Here is a 23,000-nt window from a genome sequence, read left to right on the forward strand (position 1 = left end):
ATTTTGGACTCTTTTGTTGATCATGATGGCTACTCCATTTCTTCTACGGGATTCCTGCCCACCGTAGTAGATATAATGGTCATCTGAGTTAAATTCACCCATTCCAGTCCATTTTAGCTCACTGATTCCTAGAATTTCAACATTCACTCTTGCTATCTCCTGTTTGACCACTTGCAATTTGCCTTGATTCATGGACATAACATTCCAGATTCCTATGCGATATTGCTCTTACAACATCGGACCTTGCTTCTATTACCAGTCCCATCCACAACTGGGTATTGTTTTTGCTTAGGCTCCATCCCTTCATTCTTTCTGGAGTTATTTCTCCACTGATCTCCAGTAGCATATTGGGTACCTACCGACCTGGGGAATTTATCTTTCAGTATCCTATCATTTTGCCTTCTCATACTGTTCATGGGGTTCTCAAGGCAAGAACAGTGAAGTGGTTCACCATTCCCTTCTCCAGTGGACCACATTCTGTCAGACCTCTCCACCATGACCCAACCATCTTGGGTGGCCCCACATGACATGGCTTAGTTTCATTGAGTTAGACAAGACTGTGGTCCTTTGATCAAGTTGGCTAGTTTTCTGTGATTATGGTTTCAGTGTGTCTGCCCTTCGATGCCCTGTCACAACCCTACCGTCTTACTTGGGTTTCTCTTACCTTGGACGTGGGGTATCTCTTCACGGCTGCTCCAGCAAAGCGCAGCCGCTGCTCCTTACCTTGGACGCAAGGTATCTTCTCAAGGCGGCCCCTCCTGACCTTGAACGTGGAGTAGCTCCTCTGGCCCTCCTGTGCCCCGCAACAGCCACTCCTTGGAGGTGGGGTATCTCCTCTCGGGCGGGGCTCCTGACCTCTGGGGTGGGGTAGTTCCTCTTGGCCACCACCCCTGACCTCTGACCTCGGACGTGGGGAAATTCCTCTCGGCCACTGGTCCTGTGCTGTCGCAGCCTGGCGCTCTCAGTCGCTACCCCTGACCTTGGGCAGGGGTAGCTCCTCATGGCCACGCTTCTGTGCTACAAACAGTGAGAACTCACACAAAGGAAACCGCTTGAATACAAGTCCCAGCATCACACAACCACCAGTAGCACCCTGTGCAGAATGCCTTGTCTAAACAACAGACAAAACAAAAATACAAACAAAATCATCAGGAGACAGGATTACTACCTCACTCAGCCTTGCCCTTCAGAGGGAAAACAAACAAACAAACAACAACAGCAAAAAAATCTCAGCACAAATCTCACCCTATTTGAAGCTTACACAAGCCACTGACCAAACTTAGGACGGCAGAAACCAAAAGGAAAAAGCAATTCAATTTTGAATCTTCAGAAAAAGAGACCTCAAACTCAATAAGTTAAAAAAAATAATAATGAAAAGGCAGAGAAATACTACCCCAATGAAGGAACAAATTAGCAACACAAAAGTTCCAATAACGAAGAGGAAATAGGCTAAATACCTAAAAAAGAATTCAGAATACATCCAGCCTGGGATGATCTGTTTCACCCTAGATAATATACATGTTCTGATGCTGTTTTCTCGAAACATCCCACCCTCACCTTCTCACAGAGAGGGAGGTGGGAGGGGAGATGGGGATGGGGAATACATGTAAATCCATGGCTGATTCATGTCAATGTGTGACAAAAACCACTACAATATTGTAAAGTAATTAGCCTCCAACTAATAAAAATAAATGGAAAAAAAAAAAGAATTCAAAGCAATGATAATAATTATGACCAAAAAACTCAAAAACAAAATGGAGAAAATGCAAGAATCAATTAACAAAGACCTAGGAGAATTAAAGAATAAACCTACAGAGACAAACAAAACTGTTTGTCTGTTTTATTTTTACTGAAATTAAAAATAATCTAGAAGGAATCAATAGTAGAATATCTGAAGCAGAAGAACGAATCAGTGAGCTGAAAGACAAAATGGTGGAAATAACTTCTAAAGAGCAGAATAAAGTAAAAAGAATGAAAACAACTGAGGATAGTCTCAGAGACATCTGGGGCAATATCAAGCACACCAACATTCAAATTATAGGGGTCCCAGAAGAAGAAGAGAAAAAGAAATGGTATGAGAAAATTTTTGAAGAGATTATCATTTGAAATTTCTCCAACATAGAAAAAGAAAAAAGTCAATCAAGTCCAAGAGGCACAAAGAGTCCCACACAGGATTAACCCAAGGACACATACTAATCAAACTAAAAATATTAAACACAATGAAAGAAAAATAAAACCTGCAAGAGAGAAGCAACAAGTAACACACAAGGGAAACCCCCTATGTTTAACAGCTTATCTTTCAGCAGAAACTCTGCAGGCCAGAAGGGAATGGCAGGATATATTTAAAGTACTGAATGAGAAAAATCTACAACTAAGATTATTGTACACAAACAGGATCTCATTCAAAATTGATGGAAAAATAAAAAGTTTTTCAGACAATCAAAAATTAAGAGAATTCAGTACCACCAAACAAGCTTTACAGCAAATGCTAAATGGACTTAATGTAGTCAAGAAATATAAGAGAAGGAAAAAGATCTACAAAATTAACCCCGACCAATTAAGAAATGGCAATAGAACATATATATCAATGATTACTTTAAATGGATTAAATGCCTCAACCAAAGGCTACAGACTGGCTGAATGCATACAAAAACAAGACCTTTATATACGCTGTCTACAGAAACTCTCTTCAGACCTAAAAACACATATAGACTGAAAGTGAGAGGATGGAAAAATATGTTGCATGCAAATGGAAAACAAAAGGAAGCTGAAGTAGCAATCCTCATATCAGACAAAATAGACATTAAAATAAGATTTCAAGAGATAAGGAAGGATTATCATTATATAGTTATAATGATCACAGGACCAATTCAAGAGAAGACATAACAATTGTACATGTCTATGCACCCAACATAGGAGCACTTCAACACCTAAGACAAACACATACATAAATAGAGAACTTGACACTAACACAGTAATAGTAGGAGACTTTAACACCCTGCTCACACCAATGGACAGATCATCAAAACAGAAAATAAGGAAACACAGTCTTAAATGATACATTAGATGAGGTGAATCTCTTTGATATCTTCAGGATATTCCAACCAAATGCAGAAGAATACACCTTCTTCTCAAGTGCACATGGAATATTCTCCAAGATAGACCACATCTTTGGCTACAAATCTAATGGCAGTAAATTTAAGAAAATTGAAATCATATCAAGCATCTTCTCTGACCACAATGTTATGAGTTTAGATATCAATTACAAGAAAAACTGAAAGAAATAGAAATGCATGGAGATTAAAAAAAAAAAAAAAAGGTGTTTCTAAATAACCAACAGGTTACTGAAGAAATCAAAAGAGAAATAAAAAAATTTCTAGAAACAAATGGCAATGAAAACACAACAACTCAAAACCTATGAGATGAAACAAAAGTAGTTCTAAGAGGGAAGTTTATAGCAATACAATCCTACACCAAGAAACAAGAAAAATATCTAATAGACAGCCTAACTTTACACCTAAAACAACTGGGAAAAGAAGAAGAAGAATAACAACAACAAATCAGTAGAAGCAAAGAAATTATAAAGATCTGAGCAGAAATAAATGAGAAAGAAACAAAAGAAACAGTAATAAGGATTAGTAAAACTAAAAGCTGGTTCTTTGAGAAGATATACAAAATTTGCAAACCTTTAGTCAGACTCAACAATAAGAAAAGAGAGAAGAATCAAATCAACAAAATTAGAAATTAAAAAAGAGAGGTTACAACAGACAATGCAGAAATAACAAGGATTATAAGAGAATATTATGAACCACTATATGGCAATACAATGGAAAAATTGAACAGATTCTTAGAAAAGTTCAATTTTCGAAGATTGAACCAAGAAGAAATATCAATTATTAACAATCCTGTATCAATTAAATACAAGCACTGAAATTGAAACTGTGTTCAAAAATCTCCTAAAATCAAAAGCCAAGGACCAGACAGCTTCACAGGAGAATTCTATCAAACATTTAGAGAAGAGTTAATGCCTATCCTTCTGAAACTCTTTCAAGAAATTGCAGTGAAAGGAACAATTCCAAGCTCATTCTATGTGTCCACCATCACCCTGTTACCAAAACCAGGCAAATGACAACACAAAATGAAAACTATAGGCCAGTATGACTGATGAAAACAGAATGCAAAAATCCTCAACAAAATTTTAGCAAACAGAATTCAGCAACACATCAAAAAGCTCATACACCATGATCAAGTTGGGTTTATTCCAGGGATTCAAGGATTCTTCAATATATGCAAATCAATCAATCTGATACACCATATTAACAAATTAAAAGATTAAAACCATATGATAATCTCAATAGACGCAGGAAAAGCCTTTGACAAAATTCAGCACCATTTATGACTAAAACTCTTCAAAAAATGGTCATAGAAGGAACCTACCTCAACATAGTAGAGGCCATATATGATAAGCCAACAGCAAGTGTTACTCTCAATGGTAAAATGCTGACAGCTTTCCCCCTAAGATTAGGAACAGGACAAGGGTGTCCACTTTCACCACTATTATTCAACATAGTTCTGAAAGTCCTAGCTACAACAATCAGAGAAGAAAAAGAAATAAAAGGAATCCAGATTGGAAAAGAAGAATTAAAGCTCTCATGGTTTGCAGACGACATGATACTGTACATAGAAAACCCTAAAGATAGCATCAGAAAATTACTAGAACTAGGCAGTGAATTTAGCAAAGATGCAAGATACAAAATCAATACACAGAAAGCACTTGCATTTCTATATACTAACAATGAAAAATCTGGAAGAGAAATTAAGGAATCAATCTCATTTGCCACAGCAGCAAAAAGAATCAAATATCTCGGAATAAACTTACCTAATGAGACAAAAGAACTGTACACAGAAGATTATAAGACACTGATGAAAGAAATCAAAGATGGCATAAACACATGGGGAGATATTCCATGTTCCTGGGTAAGAAGAATCACTATTGTGAAAATGACTATACTCCCAAATGCAGTCTACAGATTCAATGCAATCTCTATCAAATTACCAATGACATATTTCACAGAACTAGAACAAGGAATTTCACAAATCATATGGAAACACAAAAGACCCCAAATAGTCAAAGCCATCTTGAGGAAGAAGAATGGAGTTTGAGGAATCAACCTTCCTGACTTCAGATTATACTACAAAGCTACAGTCATCAAGACAGTATGGTACTGGCACAAAAACAGATATATATATACCAATGGAAAAAGATAGAAAATCCAGGAAAAAAACGTGCACCTATGGGCACCTTATTTTTGACAAAGTAGGCAAGAATATACAATGGGGTAAACACAGCCTCTCCAATAAATGGTGCTGGGAAAACTGGATAGCTACATTTAAAAGAATGAAATTAAAACACTTCCTAATGCCACACACAAAGATAAACTCAAAATGGATTAAAGACCTAAATGTAAGACCAGAAACTATAAAACTCTTAGAGGAAAACATAGGCAGAACACTCAATGATATAAATCAAAGCAAGATCCTCTGTGACCCACTTCCTAGAGAAACGAAAATAAAAACAAAAGTAAACAAGTGGGACCTGAGTAAACTTAAAAGCTTTTGCACAGCAAAGGAAACTATAGGCAAGGTGAAAAGACAAGCCTCAGAATGGGAGAAAATAAAAGCAAATGTAACACTGACAAAGGATTAATTTTCAAAGTACACAAGCAGTTTCTACAACTCAATGCCAGAAAACAAACAACTCAATCAAAAAGAGGGGGAAAGACCTAAACAGATATTTCTCCAAAGAAGACATAGAGATGGATAATAAACACATGAAAAGATGCTTAACATCGCTCATTATTAGAGAAATGCAGATTAAAACTACAATGAGGTATCACTTCACCATTGGTCAGAATGGCCATCATGAAAAAGTCTACAAACAGTAAATGCTGGAGAGGGTGTGGAGAAAAGGGAATTCTCTTGCATTGTTGGTGGGAATGTAAATTGATACAGCTGCTATGGAAGACAATATGGAGATTCCTTAAAAGACTAGAAAGAAAACCACCATATGACCCGGCAATCCTACTTCTAGGCATATACCCTGAGGAAATGAAAATTGAAAAAGACACATGTATCCCATTGTTCATTGTAGCACTATTTACAAGAGCTAGAACATGGAAGCAACCTAGATGTCCATCAACAGATGAATGGATAAAGAAGTAGTGGTGCATATACATAATGGAATACTACTCAACCATAAAAAGGAATGCCTTTGAGTCAGTTCTAATGAGGTGGATGAGCCTAGAACCTATTATACAGAATGAATTAAGTCAGAAAGAGGAAGATAAATATCATGTTCTAATGTATATATATGGAATCTAGAAAAATGATACTAAAGAATATACTTACAGGGCAGCAGTTGAGAAACAGACATAGAGAATAAACTTGTGCACATGGGGAGAGGGGGTGAGGGTGAGATGTATGGAAAGAGTAACAGGGAAACTTACATTACCATATGCAAGATAGAGAGCCAACGGGAATTTGTTGTATGGGTCAGGAAACTCAGACAGGGGCTCTGTATCAACCTAGAGGGGTGGGATGGGGAGGGAGATGGGGAGGAGGTTCAAAAGGGAGGGGATAAAAGTATACCTATGGGTGATTCATATTGAGCTTTGAAAAAAACAACAAAATTCTGTAAAGCAATTATCCTTCAATAAAATATAAATTGTTTTTTTAAAGCCCCTCCAACTTCTTTTCATTTCTATGAAAATGTTTCTTTTCCTATGTCCTATAGGGACTTTCAAGAATCTCACCATTGCTGTAGAACCCAAATTGCAATTCTCTGCTGATCCTAAATAAACCCATGTTTATTAAAGAAATATCTAGCAGTCTATTTGTTTCAGGTCAACAAATGGGTCACAGAATTCTGGGCATAGATTTCAGTCTAGCTCAAAAACTCTGATTTTCATTATAAAACTATTTGTAAGAAAGCAATTTGCAAACTATAAAAATGTTCCTAAATGATTATTGTAAGTTTAAACTTTGGGGATTTGGTTTGTGTGATCTCATTTTCCTTCAGAATATGTTTATTGATGTTTATGCCAGTGATTTTGTTAATGGGAAAATATGTATGGCATATACAAGACTTTGAGAAAACTTCAGAAAAGGAAAATTTCCTGTATGTGTGCCATTAATCCTGAGTTTCTCCAAATTATTTCATAACGGAAACCTTTTTCCATAACATTAACCTCTATATCAAATCATTAGTGTATCATAGAGTACATAGTTAACTGTGTAGTGGTTTATGGTGCCATCCTAGGACAGACCTACCCACCAGAGCCTCCACCTACCTCTTCGTTTTTAGAAAAGCTTTAGCCTCCTAGGCCTTCCCAAAATTCCAAAGAAAAAATTTAGTCAGAGACGTGAGAAAATGAAGAAACAAGGAAAATAGTCAAGAAAGACAAAATAATAATAGTTTGCCTGTCACACAAAGGTACAAACTTTTAGTTCTTTTTCAAGGGCTATCGATAGTATCCTGAGCCATATCCCTGAGTTGTTTTGCAGATACTAAAACTCCCATGGGGGGAAGAAGTTAATAGCATGCTGACCACCAGAAACTAGACTCTAGTCTTGTTGGAACCAGAAGGTTGATGACTTTAACTCCTCAAATGCCACTCTCTATGAAAATGTTTCTTTTCCTATGTCCTATAGGGACTTTGAAGAATCTCACCATTGCTGTAGAACCCAAATTGCAATTCTCTGCTGATCCTAAATAAACCCATGTTTATTAAAGAAATATCTAGCAGTCTATTTGCTTCAGGTCAACAAACCTTACCACCAATCAGTCAGAAGAATATCAAGCTTATCAGGCACCCTGAAATTCTCTTCTTCACTTATCTTTAAAAATCTTTTCCTAAAAACCATTGGATTTTAAATAGCCCAACTGGAATTCCATCACATCCACTAGCTTTGTTAGTAGCGATACTTCCTAAGGTCCACTTGACTTCACACTCCAGGATGTCTGACTCTAGGTGAGTGATCACACCATTGTGATTATCTGGGTCGTGAAGATCTTTTTTGTACAGTTCTTCTGTATAATCTTGTCACCTTTTCTTAATATCTTCTGCTTCTGTTAGGTCCATACCATTTCCATCCTTTATTGAGCCCATCTTTGCATGAAATGTTCCCTTGGTGTATCTAATTATCTTGAAGAAATCTCTAGTCTTTCCCATTCTATTGCTTTCCTCTATTTCTTTGCATTGATCTCTGAGGAAGGCTTTCTTATCTCTCCTGGATATTCTTTGGAACTCTGCGTTCAAATGGGAATATCTTTCCTTTTCTTCTTTGCTTTTCAATTCTCTTCTTTTCAAAGCTATTTGTAGTGCCTCCTCAGACAGATTTTTTGCACTTCTTTTTCTTGGGGATGGTCTTGATCCCTGTCTCCTGTACAATATCCTGAACCTCTGTCCATAGTTCATCAGGCACTCTGTCTATCAGATCTCGTCCCTTAAATCTACTTCTCACTTCCACTGTATAGTCATAAGGGATTTGAATTAGGTCATACCTGAATGGTCTAGTGATTTCCCCCACTTTCTTCAATTTAAGTCTGAATTTGGCAATAAGGAGCTCATGATCTGAGACACAGTCAGCTCCCAGTCTTGTTTTTGCTGACTGTATAGAACTTCTCCATCTTTGGCTGCAAAGAATATAATCAGTCTGATTTTGGTGTTGACCATCTGGTGATGCCCATGTGTAGAGTCTTCCCTTGTGTTGTTGGAAGACAGTGTTTGCTATGAACAGTGCATTCTCTTGGCAAAACTGTATTAGCCTTTGCCCTGCTTCATTCTGTACTCCAAGACCAAATTTGCTGGTTGCTCCAGGTGTTTCTTGACTTCCTACTTTTGCATTCCAGTCCCCTATAATGAAAAGGACATCTTTTTTGGGTGTTAGTTCTAAAAAGTCTTGTAGGTCTTCATAGAACCATTCAACCTCAGCTTCTTCAGCGTCACTGATCAGGGTGTAGACTTGGATTACTGTGATATTGAATGGTTTGCCTTGGAAATGAACAGAGATCATTCTGTCATTTGTCATTTTTGAGATTGTATCAAAGGACTGCATTTTGGACTCTGTTTTTGACCATGATGGCTACTCCATTTCTTCTAAGGTATTCCTGCTCAAAGTAGAAGATATAATGGTCACCTGCGTTAAACTCACCCATTCCAGTCCATTTTAGTTCACTGATTCCTAGAATTCCTAGAACGTTCACTCTTGCCGTCTCCTCTTTGACCACATCCAATGTGCCTTCATTCATGAACCTAACATTCCAGGTTCCTATGCAATATTTCTCTTTACTGCATTGGACTTTGCTTCTATCACCAGTCACATCTACAACTGGGTGTTGTTTTTTCTTTGGCTCCATCCCTTCATTCTTCCTGGAGTTATTTCCCCACTGATCTCCAGTAGCATATTGGGCACCAACTGACCTGGAGAGTTCATCTTTCAGTGTGCTACATTTTTACCTTTTCATACTGTTCATGGGCTTCTCAAGGCAAGAATACTGAAGTGGTTTGCCATTCCCTTCACCAGTGGAGCACATTCTGTCAGACCTCTCCACCATGACCCATCCATCTTAGGTGGCCCCACATGGCATTTCTTACTTTCATTGAGTTAGACAGGTCTGTGGTCCATGCAATAAGAAAATTCTTAAAGAGATAGGAATACCAGACCACCTGACCTGCCTCCTGAGAAACCTGTATGCAGGTCAGGAAGCAACAGTTAGAACTGGACATGGAACAACAGACTGGTTCCAAATAGGTAAAGGAGTATGTCAAGGCTGTATATTGTTACCCTGTTTATTTAAATTATATGCAGAGTACATCATGAGAAATGCTGGGCTGGATGAAGCACAAGCTGGAATCAAGATTGCTGGGAGAAATATCAACAACTTCAGATATGCAGGTGACCACCCTAATGGCAGAGAGTGAAGAGGAACTAAAGAGCCTCTTGATGAAAGTGAAAGAGGAGAGTGAAAAATTTGGCTTAAAGTTTAACATTCAGAAATCTAAGATCATGGCATCTGGTCCCATCACTTCATTGGAAATAGATAGGGAAACAGTGGAAACAATGGCTGACTTTATTTTTGGGGGCTCCAAAATCACTGCACATGGTGATTGCAGCCATGTAATTAAAAGATGCTTACTCCTTGGAAAGTTATGAAAAACCTAGACAGTATATTAAAAAGCAGAGACATTACTTTGTCAACAAAGGTCTGTCTAGTCGGGGCTATGGTTTTTCCAGTAGTCATGTATGGATGTGAGAGTTGGACTATAAAGAAAGCTGAGAGCCAAAGAATTGATGCTTTTGAACTGTGGTGTTGGAGAAGACTCTTGAGAGGCCCTTGGGCTGCAAGGAGATCCAACCAGTCCATCCTAAATGATATCAGTCCTTGTTGTTCATTGGAAGGACTGATGTTGAAGCTGAAATTTCAAAACTCTGGCCACCTAATGCTAAGAGCTGACTCATTTGAAAAGACCCTGATGCTGGGAAAGATTGAAGGCAGAAGGAGAAGCAGACAACAGAGGATGAGATGGTTGGATGGCATCACTGACTCAATGGACATGAATTTGGGTAAACTCCAGGAGTTGGTGATGGACAGGGAAGCCTGGCATGCACGATTGATGAGGTCGCAAAGAGTCGGACACGACTGAGCGACTGAACTGAACTGAACTGCAAAGCCATTGGGGAGTTTAGGTCTTTCTTGAACATTAGCCTCCCATACTCCTTGGTTGGCCTTGCAATAAACATTGCACTTCCCTCCACTTCATCCTGGTGTTAGTAGATTAACTTTGCTTAGAAAAAGTCAACAAATCCAAGTTTGATTGGGTGATGGCTTGAATAGTAAAGAATCTGCCTGCCAGTTCAGAAGATGAATGAGATGCTGGTTCAATCCCTGGGTTGGGAAGATTCCCTGGAGAAGGGAATGACTACCCACTTCAGTATTCTTGCCTGGAGAATTCCAAGAGGAGCCTGGTGGGCTATACAGTTCACGGGATCACAAAGTGTCAGACGTAACTGAGTGACTAACATGCTGACTTAAGCACTTCCCCATGTGTTTAAAAGCTTTTAGAAACATGTTTTTTAATGGATATATACCTTTCCATCAAATGGCTATAACATGGTTTGCATAGCACTTCCGCTTTATGGGGATAGAGTTTGTTCCCAAGTTTCAGCTTCTCTAAAGAATTCTAAAATGATCATGTTTGAGTAGTTTTCCTCTGTATGTGACAGAAATTCTCCTCATGGTTTTTCAGCTCAATCTTAAGGCTGTTTTGTAGCAGTAGATGAGAGTGTTCATTGCATTGTGTCTTTACTTGTCAGTGTTGATTAATCTCACTTAGCAGCAGACAATTTTGATTATTTGTTAGTCTTCAAAAGTATGACCTTACTATCTTTTCATTTCAGCTTTAAGTTTTGAATAGCAATTCCTTTGTGGCGTTATTTTTTTTTTTTTTTTGTCAACCTTATGAGATTTAATTAACAAACAAAATTGCAAGATATTCAAGGTGCAGTGTGATGATTTGATATACATACACTTTGTAAAAATCCCATCTCTCATCGTTAATTAGCACATCTATCACTGGACAGTTTTTTTTCTTTTTGGTTAGAACACTTAAATTCTATTCTCTTAGCAAATTTCAATATTACAGGGCAGTGTGATCAACTATAGTCATCACGTTACCACATTATCCACTTTATAGTTTACACACTATTACCAGACTCTCCCTATTTCCAACCCCTTACAACCACTTTTTTACTGTTACTGTAAGTCTGATATTTTTTAATCCCACATATAGATGATATCATACAGTATCTGTCTTTTCCTCTTTGGCTTGTTTTACTTAGCAGAAAGCCCTCCAAGTTTGTGGAAGGCAAATATTGTTACAATTTGTTGTTGCTGTTCAGTCACTGATTCGTGTCCAACTCTTTGTGACCCCAGACTACAGCACACCAGGCTTTCTGTCACTCTCTATCTCGGAGTTTGCTCAAGTTCATGTTCATGTTTACAACAGTATCCATTATATTATATTATCAATTTGAATTTCCTTTGTGTAAATAGTCTACTTATTCCCATTTGTTTATTGAGATTGAAGTTTTCTCATTGATTCAAATGAGCTATATATATATTAACAAATTTAACTCCTTTTCCATCATGTGCATATGCAAAATAATCCTTGTGTATTAATTCCTTGTTGCATTTTAATTTATAGAATATTTACATACTAAATTGATCTATATTTCTCATTAAACTTTTTTCTATTGTTCCATAACTACTCCTTTCCTGTATAATTTTTAAATCTTATCATTCAGTAATTCTTCTATCAATATAAAAAGAAATAAAATAAGTGCAGGCAAAATCTCCAAGGAAAAGCAACAATACCAACCACTTATTAAGTTCCTTTATAGGTGCCAAATATTATTCTGGAGCTTGCATTGCAGAACAGAATCTGATATTATTTTCCCCAGGCAACTTAAATTCTAAATAAAAAAAAGAACAAAGTGAGTTAAATTCATTACTAAATTTAGTGTAGTTTTGTTGAATCTTCAAATGTAATACAAAAATATTACACTTTCAAATATGCTATTTAATAAGATCCCTGAGCAATTTTGCATACAGATCATTCTCATTATTCTTTCAGTAGTTATATTCTATAAATATACCACAAACATGAATTAACAAATACAGAATAATTATTCCCAAATGAAATACTGGGTAAGGTTTCTGAAAGTCTCTGGTCACAACATTGTCAACAAATCAATACTTAACTTTGTTTTATATGTTTCTGTTTAAAGATGCTTTACTTAATACATTATCGATTCATTAATATTTAATTCACAGCTAAGAGCACTATAACTTAGGCCTGAGTATATACTATCAAATACATGTTTGTTTGTTTGTTTGTTTTTTCCATAAGGCCCTGTACAGTCTTCTTGTACTTAGGAGCAGTAAACAATAGATTTGCATTATTCTTCAGAACCATTTTAAGCAGTTAAATCATGGTTAATCAAATAAAAGCACAAAATGGCACTAAATAGATGACCAAAATGACATATTTACAGTTTGAGAACTGAAACAAAGAGACAGGGTCAACTTATTGAACTTCAGCTGAGAATGTGCATATTGGGCAATTCAAATTTTTTGTCATTGTGCATATGCACCAATGATGACAAAAGCATGGCATTTATTGATTTCAGGTTGCAAAAAAAAAATCTTATTGAGTAGATGAATTCACAAACATTGAATGAATGAATATTAGGATCAATTGATTACTCACCTTTTATCTAGTCACTTTATTGAATTCTCGTATTAACTAATCATCAACATTTTCCAGCTGATAATCTGATTTTCTGTGTATTTTGTCATGTATAGTAAAAATAATGATATTTTTTTCTCATTCTTCCCATTGACATTTAAAATGAAGTTTCATTCCCTTATTTAAGGGAATAAATTTCATCACTATTATTTCGGTCTTATCAGCTATATTTTTAACTCTTTATCCATTTTCGCTGCTAAGTCACTTCAGTCGTGTCCGACTCTGTGCGACCCCATAGACGGCAGCCCACGAGGCTCCTCCATCCCTGGGACTCTCCAGGCAAGAATACTGGAGTGGGTTGCCATTTCCTTCTCCATATCCATTTTTAGGAAACCTGAATAAAAAGTCTGTGTTTCCCTCAGTTATTGACTTACTCCCTGCAAATGTACTTCTAATATGATGGTACAGTTTGCTTTTCCTTTTACTCAAGGTCGTGTTCTCTGGAGGAGGTGGAGGGCTTGCATTTTTGCAAGAATTTTTTTCAGTTTCATGCATGACTTGACAAATGTCCATCTTGAGCATTCACAGGCAAGCAGAAATCCCAGAAAACACCACAAATTAAAAGGAAAAAGTGAGTGTATTTCAGTACTGTTGTCAGCATTGATAATGAAAAATAAAGTCTACTTGTGAGGAAGTTACCCGCACAACTGTACTGGAGATGACAGGATCTGAGATGGCAGTGCCAAGGTTTCCATCATATTAACAGGATGGTGCTCATTGGCTGTGGCAGGTGTTATTGAAACTTCAAGTAAGTCTGTCAAATGCAGATCCCTTTTCCCCACATGTCTGCCATTTTCATTGTCATCTTTGTTATCAGCCTCTCCCACAATTATCTTTGTCTATTACCTTCATGTTCATAGCCAAGGTCTCACTCACAACCCATTAAGGAACTTCATTGCTTTTTTCCTCACTTCCAAGAAGCGTTTAGAAATTACTCCTACCACGGAGAGGGAACTTGCTGCCTCTACCTAACTTGACTTCTGTGACTGGTCTAACGAGAAAATTACTAAAAGGCATATTTACAGGGAAAAAGAAATTAATTGAATTTGTGCACAAGTAGGTGTCATAAAAACAGGACCTGAGAAGTGACAAAAACAGTGAGATTTTATGCTTTTTAAACAAAGATGCATGAATTTGTGAGGAGTTAAAAGAACAAAGAACTTAGGCTTTGGATCCTTAATTAGTGAAGGCTCTAAAAAAAAATTTGGCTTGGTGTAAAAAATTAAAGGAGTACCAAGGTTTACTTGTACCCACTTTGCCTGCAACGCAGGAGATCTAGGTTCGATCCCTGGGTCATTAAGAGCCCCTGGAAAAGGAAATGGCAACCCACTCCAGTATTCTTGCCTGGAAAGTCCCATGGATAGAGGAGCCTGGCAGACTACAGTCCATGGGGTCACAAAGAGTCAGTCACAACTGAGCAACTAAGACAAGGTCTGTTTATTCAGGTTTCTCATCCCCAGTTCTCTATTTCTGGTGATAATGGTGTCCTTAAAACTCCAGATGCAGGGAGGGCACCTTTCATATAGGAACTTTTCTGCATTCAGGGAGACATATAGAAGGGTCAGAGTGTCCCTCTTGCATTGACTCTTTTTTAAGTAACTTAAAATCAAAATATTTAACATGCAATTGAAGCATATTTTGGGATGATGTGTCTGGTTCCCAGAACTCCATTGTGCTGCTTTTCTTAAACTGGGCATTTTTGAATGGACAATATTGTACTTTTTAAGGTAAGTTTAGAAGAAATGAGAAATATCTTTAAATAAACTAGTATGCTTGAGGTTTAATATCTTGATGACTAAGAATAAGCGGTATGGGAAAAATAAAATGGGAGGCCTTAGACCTCTTATTTAAATGTTTTAAAGATTTGAAAGCTGTTAACTTTTATATAAAAGCTGGTCATTTAATATCTCTGAATTTTGATATGACATTTCTGGGAGAGTCTGCATTTTTATGCACATTCTCCATTAGGGCTACTAAGAACATTGTGAATGTACAGGTGATTTATTAATACTTAGCAAGTTCTTCTAAAATCAGGCTCCCCCACTGTTCGGAAGCCTAAATTTTAGACTTTTGCCTCATTCTTTCCATAGGGTGCATTCTCATACATTTGGAGGTTTATTTTTCAAGTACATAGAGTTCAAAACAACTTCAGAGTTCAGGATAACTGTGTATACTGGGAGGGAAATGAATAAATCCTTGATACAAATCAGGTGGTTTTGAATTAAGTAATATTTTTCATTGCATCAAGCACAGTTATGCTTGATGTAAAAGCATTCTTGCATATTTAATAGCTAGAATTAATTATCAAAGCCATATTATGTGCCTAAATAAAGTCTCTGGGGTAAAATACACAGGATGGTATCTTTTATAACTCAGGGTTTTTTAATATTTATTTTTAATTGGAGGATAATTGCTTTACAATATTGTGTTGGTTTCTGCCATGCATCAACATGAATCAGCCACAGGTATACATATGTCCCTCCCTCTCCATCCTCCCTCCCACCTCCCACCCCATCCCAACTCTCTAGGTTGTACCAGAGCCCCAGTATGAACTCCCTGCATATGACTCAGGTTTTTAACTCAAACGATCATTCTTAGCTTAAGTCATGGGTTAAAAGCTATTATTTTTATTTCTTCCAGGAAGTAAATATACAAACATTATGCACATACACACACATACACACACACAATGAACCATCCAGAAACAACAGTCTCAAAATAATTTTTTTATTTCCATACAAGGCTATCTGAATCTTTTCCCAAGATGTTATTCTCAGATCATCTATTTCCATTTCTTTCTCTCTTCCCTAATTCACATAAGCTAGAAATGTGCTGCCCTTCATGACAGCACCTTTGTGTTCTCTATTGATACTGATGGGAGCATCACGCAGGTTCAACTCTCCCTGAATCACCATTGGAGAAGCTCAGTCAATTGTTCTCTCGGTCTTTTCACCAACCTCATGCTCACTTAATCAGGTGAATATCCCTTTCACTTCCTACAAAACTGGTCTTTCAATAATCTCCATGCTTTTATATACAACAATGTTGCAGTTAAAACATTTGCTCCCCACATCTTTGCCAATTCATAACTCTCATTTCTTCTCAAATTCAGGTGCCAATTTGCCATTTTGAATCATTCCTCCATTCTTTTTTTTAAATTAAGTTATTTTAATTGGAGACTCATTACTTTACAATACTGTAGTGGCTTTTGCCATACATTGACATGAATCAGCCCTGGGTGTACATGTGTTCCCCATCCTGAACCCCCCTCCCCACTCCCTCCCCATCCCATCCCTCTGGGTCATCCCAGTGCACTGGCCCTGAGTGCCCTGTCTCATGCATCCAACCTGCACTGGCGATCTGTTTCACATATGGTAATGTACATGATTCAATGCTATTCTCTCACATCATCCCACCCTTGCCTTCTCCCACAGAGTCCAAAAGTCTATTCTTTACATCTGTGTCTCTTTTGCTGTCTTGCATATAGGGTCATTGTTACCATCTTTCTAAATTCCATATATATGTGATAATATACTGTATTGGTGTTTTTCTTTATGACTTACTTCAATCTGTATAATAGGCTCCAGTTTCATCCACCTCATTAGAACTGCTTCAAATGCATTTTTTTAATAGCTGAGTAATAATCCATTGTGTATATGTACCACAACTTTCTCATCCATTCGTCTGCCAATGGACATCTAGGTTGCTTTCATGTCCTAGCTATTGATTCCTCCATCCTTAACACTTTCTGTCTTTGTTCCTCCAACCAACACCTGGCCAACATATTTGAGTTCAATTAGAAGTATTTTTATTTGCAATTATTAATATTTTGAGCTACAGTAACACTCCAGTTATTTTGATATTTTTGTATTTCAGATTCAATTGCACAGTAATTTATTTGAGGAAAGAGACCAGATTTTCTATTATATCATGGTTCTCATAGATATTACAAAGTATTACACATAAAATAGTCTGAGTAATTGTTGACTAATGAATGATGTGTTAAAACATCCAATGATGAATTTATAAATGTTCCATTCTTTTCAAAATACCATTTAAATGACATTTAAAAGTAGGCATTGGGTTGTGTGTGTTTCTTTAAGAAGATTTATATGTAGGCATACTTATTTTAGTAGCATATTACAATTAATTTCAGCAATATTCAAAACATTTTTGCATAGAACTATAATTAAAGGCAAAAAATAATTGATCAATGTTTTTACTTTGTGTGAGAACTAAAGATTTGAGCAATTATTTACACTTTAAGTTATATGGACTGTTTTGAAAGCTCATCTTTTTCCTTTCATTCAATCTTTCAAAGTCCTTTTTTAATTACCAAATTTATTTTTTCAATAAACTGATAAATTACTTAAACTCTGTCAGTTTCCTCATCTGTAAGACTGTCAAGCAATAAGGTTTACACACAGTTAAGACAGAGGTTTGACATCAAAATGTTCATCATCTAGAAAGAAAATGGGGTAAGAGGGGAGAATTTGTAAAACTTTTAATCCATGAATTCAATTTATTGGAATTTACCTATAGGAAATAATATCATATGCTTGCAGATGTTTTTATTTCATACTGTAAATGTATCCATTTAAAAGTCACTAGAATGTTAATCAGAATATCTTGACTATTCAATTCAGTTCAGTTCAGTTCAGTCACTCAGTCATGTCCAACTCTTTGCCACCCCATGAGTTGCCGTATGCCAGGCCCCCCTGTCTATCACCAACTCACAGAGTTTACTCAAACTCATGTCCATCAAGTCAGTGATGCCATCCAGCTATCTCATCCTCTGTCGTCCCCTTCTCTTCCTGCCCCCAATCCCTCCCAGCATCAGGGTCTTTTCCAATGAGCCAACTCTTCACATGAGTTGGCCAAAGTATTGGAGTTTCAGCTTCAGCATCAGTCCTTCCAATGAACACCCAGAACTGATCTCCTTTAGATCAGTTTAGATCCTTTAGAACAGTTAGAACTGAACATGGAACAACAGACTGGTTCCAAATAGGAAAAGGAGTGTGTCAAGGCTGTATATTGACTATTCAAAGAAATAACTAAATATTAACTAAGATATAAATTGTAGAATATAAGATACCTCTTAGATTTAATGTTTTTCTCTATTCATCCTTAAAGTCATTAAGCATGTTGATCAAACCCAGTGATTTTAATTTATAGGTCCATACCCAAGTAGAGTAGATTGTATTACTTATGGATGAAATGACAAAATAGGGATAATTTCAGGTTTAAGGTAGGGACATCTATCTTATCCCAAGTTTAGCTGAGTCTATAGGATAATATTTGCCAATTTAAGACAGGTATCCTTCATAACTCATAGTAAAATATTCTGAAACTCTATTCAAGGTTGATTAATTGTGTTCTAAGTTCAAATTCAAAAGTATATTCAGATATTAAAGGAAAAAAAAGGAAAAAAAAGGCAAGAAAAGTAAAGAAAATAGAAAAGATCATTTTTAATAAGAAAAAAAATTAAATTTTGTATAGTCAAAAAATTTGAGCAGCTTATGTAAATGGACAAGTAAATGAGGCAATTTCAAAAAAAAGTAGTAGAAAGTATATTAAAATATAATTAAAATGTTCAAGTTCCTTAATAATAAGATAAATGTAAACTGATATGAGAATACAAAATACAAAAGTGGAAATGTGAAAAATACTATCCAGTGCTGGTAAAGATACAAGGAAGCAGGGTCTCTTATTGACTAGAAGGAATATAAACTATTATAAACAATCTTAAGAGCAATTTGACAACTTAAACAGACTTCACAATGTAGATTTGGTGCCTATACATCTTACTTATGGGCTTCCCTGGTGTCAGACATTAAAGAATCTACCTGCAATGTGGGAGACATGGGATTGATCCTTGAATTGGGAAGATCCCTTGGAAAAGGGAATGGCAATCCACTCATATTCTTGCCCAGAGAATACCATGGACAGAGGAGCCTGGCAGGCTACAGTCCATGGGGTTGCAAAGAGGCAGACATGACTAAGCAATTGACACAAAGATACAGCAACAGAGATCTGGAGAAGAAACTTCTGGAACAACAAACTAGTTGGAGCATCTACATGGTAATTTTAATGAATTTCTGGATGTTGAATGTTGATGAGCTTTGAGAGGGAGAAACTCCTAGGGCCACTGTCTTAGGGGACCCCACCACACTTTTGTGATTTTTCCCCAAGGAACTCTATCAGCTCCTCACAGTGAGAACATAAGATCCTCTCTTGGTTGACATAGAAAGAGGGGGCAATAGCATTGTGAAACAAGCCCAAAACCCTCCCCATAAAGCTCGCTGTCTTTGTCAGAGTTCAATTCTGAAACTCTATCCCATCAGGAAGAAGGAATTCTTCTCCATTCCTTCCTCTCAAGACTTCCTATCTCACCTAAGAGGGGGATGAAAGAATAGTCAATAGGGACCAGGGCTGCAAGGAAATAGACTGAGAACATTGCAATCAGAGAAGGGAGTAGAGGAAGGAGAGAAGAAATCTCCATCACTAGATTTATGAAAGTCACAATCCCAAGTCAAGGCCTGACATTTAATCAGAAGATTGTAAAACACTACCTCTTCCACATAACCTACCCAACATGGTTCCAGTATATTAATAACAATGTTTTACAGCCAAAAATATTACACAACATAGGCTTTCTGAGAAGTACTTAGGCAAGACAAAAGTCAGGAGGGGAGACAAAAACAAAGACATTTGAGGAAATGTAAGCCAATGATACCTATAGGTACATTAAATATTAAATATAGCTTAACTCTTAGCCAGATTAATATTAGTCCTCATACAATACATATCACCCCATTTCCTAGTACCTGAAGCAGTAGGTCCAGTTTTCAACCAAAAAAAGGAATGCCAAAAGGCAAGAAAAAACACTTTGAAGAGAAAATGCAATCATCAGATTAGACTCAGATATGACACAGATGTTGGAATAATCAGAGTCAGAAATATAGATATTCCTGTCATAGATATTCATGTCAGGAAAACTGATATTCTAATGAAAAAATAGATAATATAAAAAACTGATCAGTAATTTAAGTAAAGAGGTAGAAAGTCAAAAGGAGATACTAGAAATCAAAACACAGTAACAGGAATGAGGAATGTTCAATTGGCTCATCAGTATACCCAACATGATTGAGGAAAGGATCAATGAACTTAAATATAGATCAAAAGAAAATTCTCAACTGAAGAGTAAATTTTTTAAAAAGAATGCAAAATACATCTTAAAGATCACAAGCTACAGTATGATTTTGGTTTTTGGTGTGTGTTAATGAGTTGACAATGGTTATTTCTAAATTGGCAGTGATATTATTAGTGATTTTTCTGTCTTCTTCATGCATATCTTCAGCGTCTTTCAGAAATATACCCACCTTTGACAATACCATCTATTCAAATTGTTAAATAGGTACCATTTCATTATAACTGACCATTGATAACTGGATTAAGTGTTATAACATTTAATATTATTTTTGTTAAAAAATACTAATTTGGCTACAGAATCTGAGTATATGGAGACACACATACTGACATGTATTGAAGTTTTGTCTGCAAAGGAGAAGAAAGGTCTTGTAGAGAACATACAAAGAAGAATAAAAAGGAAGAAGATGGAGCATTTGATCTTCCTATAGCCTCTGTAACTTGATTTGATCTTCTGTGAGCAAAGCATAAGTGGGGAGAGCGTGTTGAAACTGTTCATTTAGTGAAGTTATATATGTGCTCAGCTATTTTTAGGGTATATAATACAAAATGCAGCATGCGCTGGAGAGCAGGCCTCTCCATCATATAACCCAGGTTTGGCTGAGAATTGGAAACGTGGCAAGCACTTGTAGTCTGCAGTCCCTTAGAAGGAGAGTCACAGCTATTTCAAGCAACTCCTTTTGCCACAAATGGGAATGTGTTGCACATTGAACTGTACAAGAGTATGTTTGCTGTGGAATTTCACCATTAACATCATCATCATTTCTGGAGCCAGACTGCCTGGGTTCAAAACTTGGCTTTGCTACTTGATGGATATAAAATCCAGAACCTGGTTGTGCATCAGATTCCTCACTTGTCAAATGAGGAAGTTAATAGTACTCATGCTGCATTGTTGCTCTGAGGATACGATTAAATAACCCATACCAAGCATAACATAACACCTCACATAATAACTACACAATGAATTACCATCTACAATGCTTTTAACTGATAAAATGGCCTTGCATACAGACGTTCTAATCCTTTCTGGGCAGCAAAAAGTAGCTGAGAGAGGATAAGACTGAGATTCTGTCTTCTTGTCATTAGGAACTGCAGGCCAGTAGATATTTGGGTTATCTTTTAAGAGGAAAAGCATCATTAATCACAGAGAACTCAAGATTATATAATTCAAAAAAGTTATCCAAATTTTTAGTTCAAAAATGCTATTAACTCTCAATGTTTCACTTCTTCCCTATAATGTTTATCCTTCAAAATGAAATGCATAGAATAAGAATGAAGATTGCCTGCCAATCTGGATGATATAAAAAGAGGAAGCACCAGAATGGAAGTCAGGAAGTGTGGATTCTAGTCTTAATTCTGAAGTCACCCTTGGGGTAAGTGACTTTAAAACTCTAAGACTTAGTTCTTTTAGCTGAAAACTAAGGATACTGAAATATATCTTCTTGTAGAATGAAGTGTTATACTGTGAAAAATCTCTGGCCTGACTTTCAGAAAGATCATAATATCACTGAACTTCTTGATCATTTCACTCCAAGGAGGCACTTCATCTGTCAGCCTGTACACTGTCAGAATACTGAGAATATCTGAAATAGAATGGCTTTAGATATTTTGTTGACAAATTAAAACATGGTATAAACAGAGGTAATCAAACAGTCAGATGGGACCGATTCTTTATCTTTCATTTGATTGAATTTAGCATATTGAAGGTCCCCTGGAGAAGGAAATGACAACCCACTCCAGTATTCTTGCCTGGAGAATCCCATGGATGGAGGAGCCTAGTGGGCTACAGTCCACGGGGTCGCAAAGAGTCAGACACGACTGAGAAACTTCACTTTCACTTTCACCATACTGAATAAACTTGCTTTAACACTTTGCTTCAGTTCCTATATTAAGTATGAGAAAGTTTTAAGAGATTATCTATATCAACTCTACTATTTTATATATTAGAAAATTACCCTCCTGTATTGGCAGATAGATTCTTTACCACTGAGCCTCCTGGGAAGCCAATTTATTTATTTGGCTGCACTGGGTCTTAGCTGTGGCATGAGGGATTTTCAGTCTTTGTTATGGCATGTGGGATCTAGTTCCTTAACCAGGGATCGAACTCAGGCCCCCATCATTTAGAATGTGGAGTCTCAGCCACTGGGTCACCAAAGAGTTGAAAGGGAACTGTATTCTTTTTCATCTTACTTCTGGCTAATATGGTTAAGTTCGTCTCTTCAAGACCAATCTATGCTATGTAGTATAATTTAATTCTTTGAAAGAACTCAGTTACTAATTTGAAAAACATACTCAAATTTATTGAGCCTCTTTATATACATGTTTCACATATTCTTTACTCTTTATTCCTATAGCTCAGGAAACATCTTACCCATTTTCCAAAACCTCAATAAGTCATTGTGAAAAGGTACATTTCCATTT

This window comes from Muntiacus reevesi, chromosome 19, assembly GCF_963930625.1.
Source record: "Muntiacus reevesi chromosome 19, mMunRee1.1, whole genome shotgun sequence".
Classification (NCBI taxonomy): domain Eukaryota; kingdom Metazoa; phylum Chordata; class Mammalia; order Artiodactyla; family Cervidae; genus Muntiacus; species Muntiacus reevesi.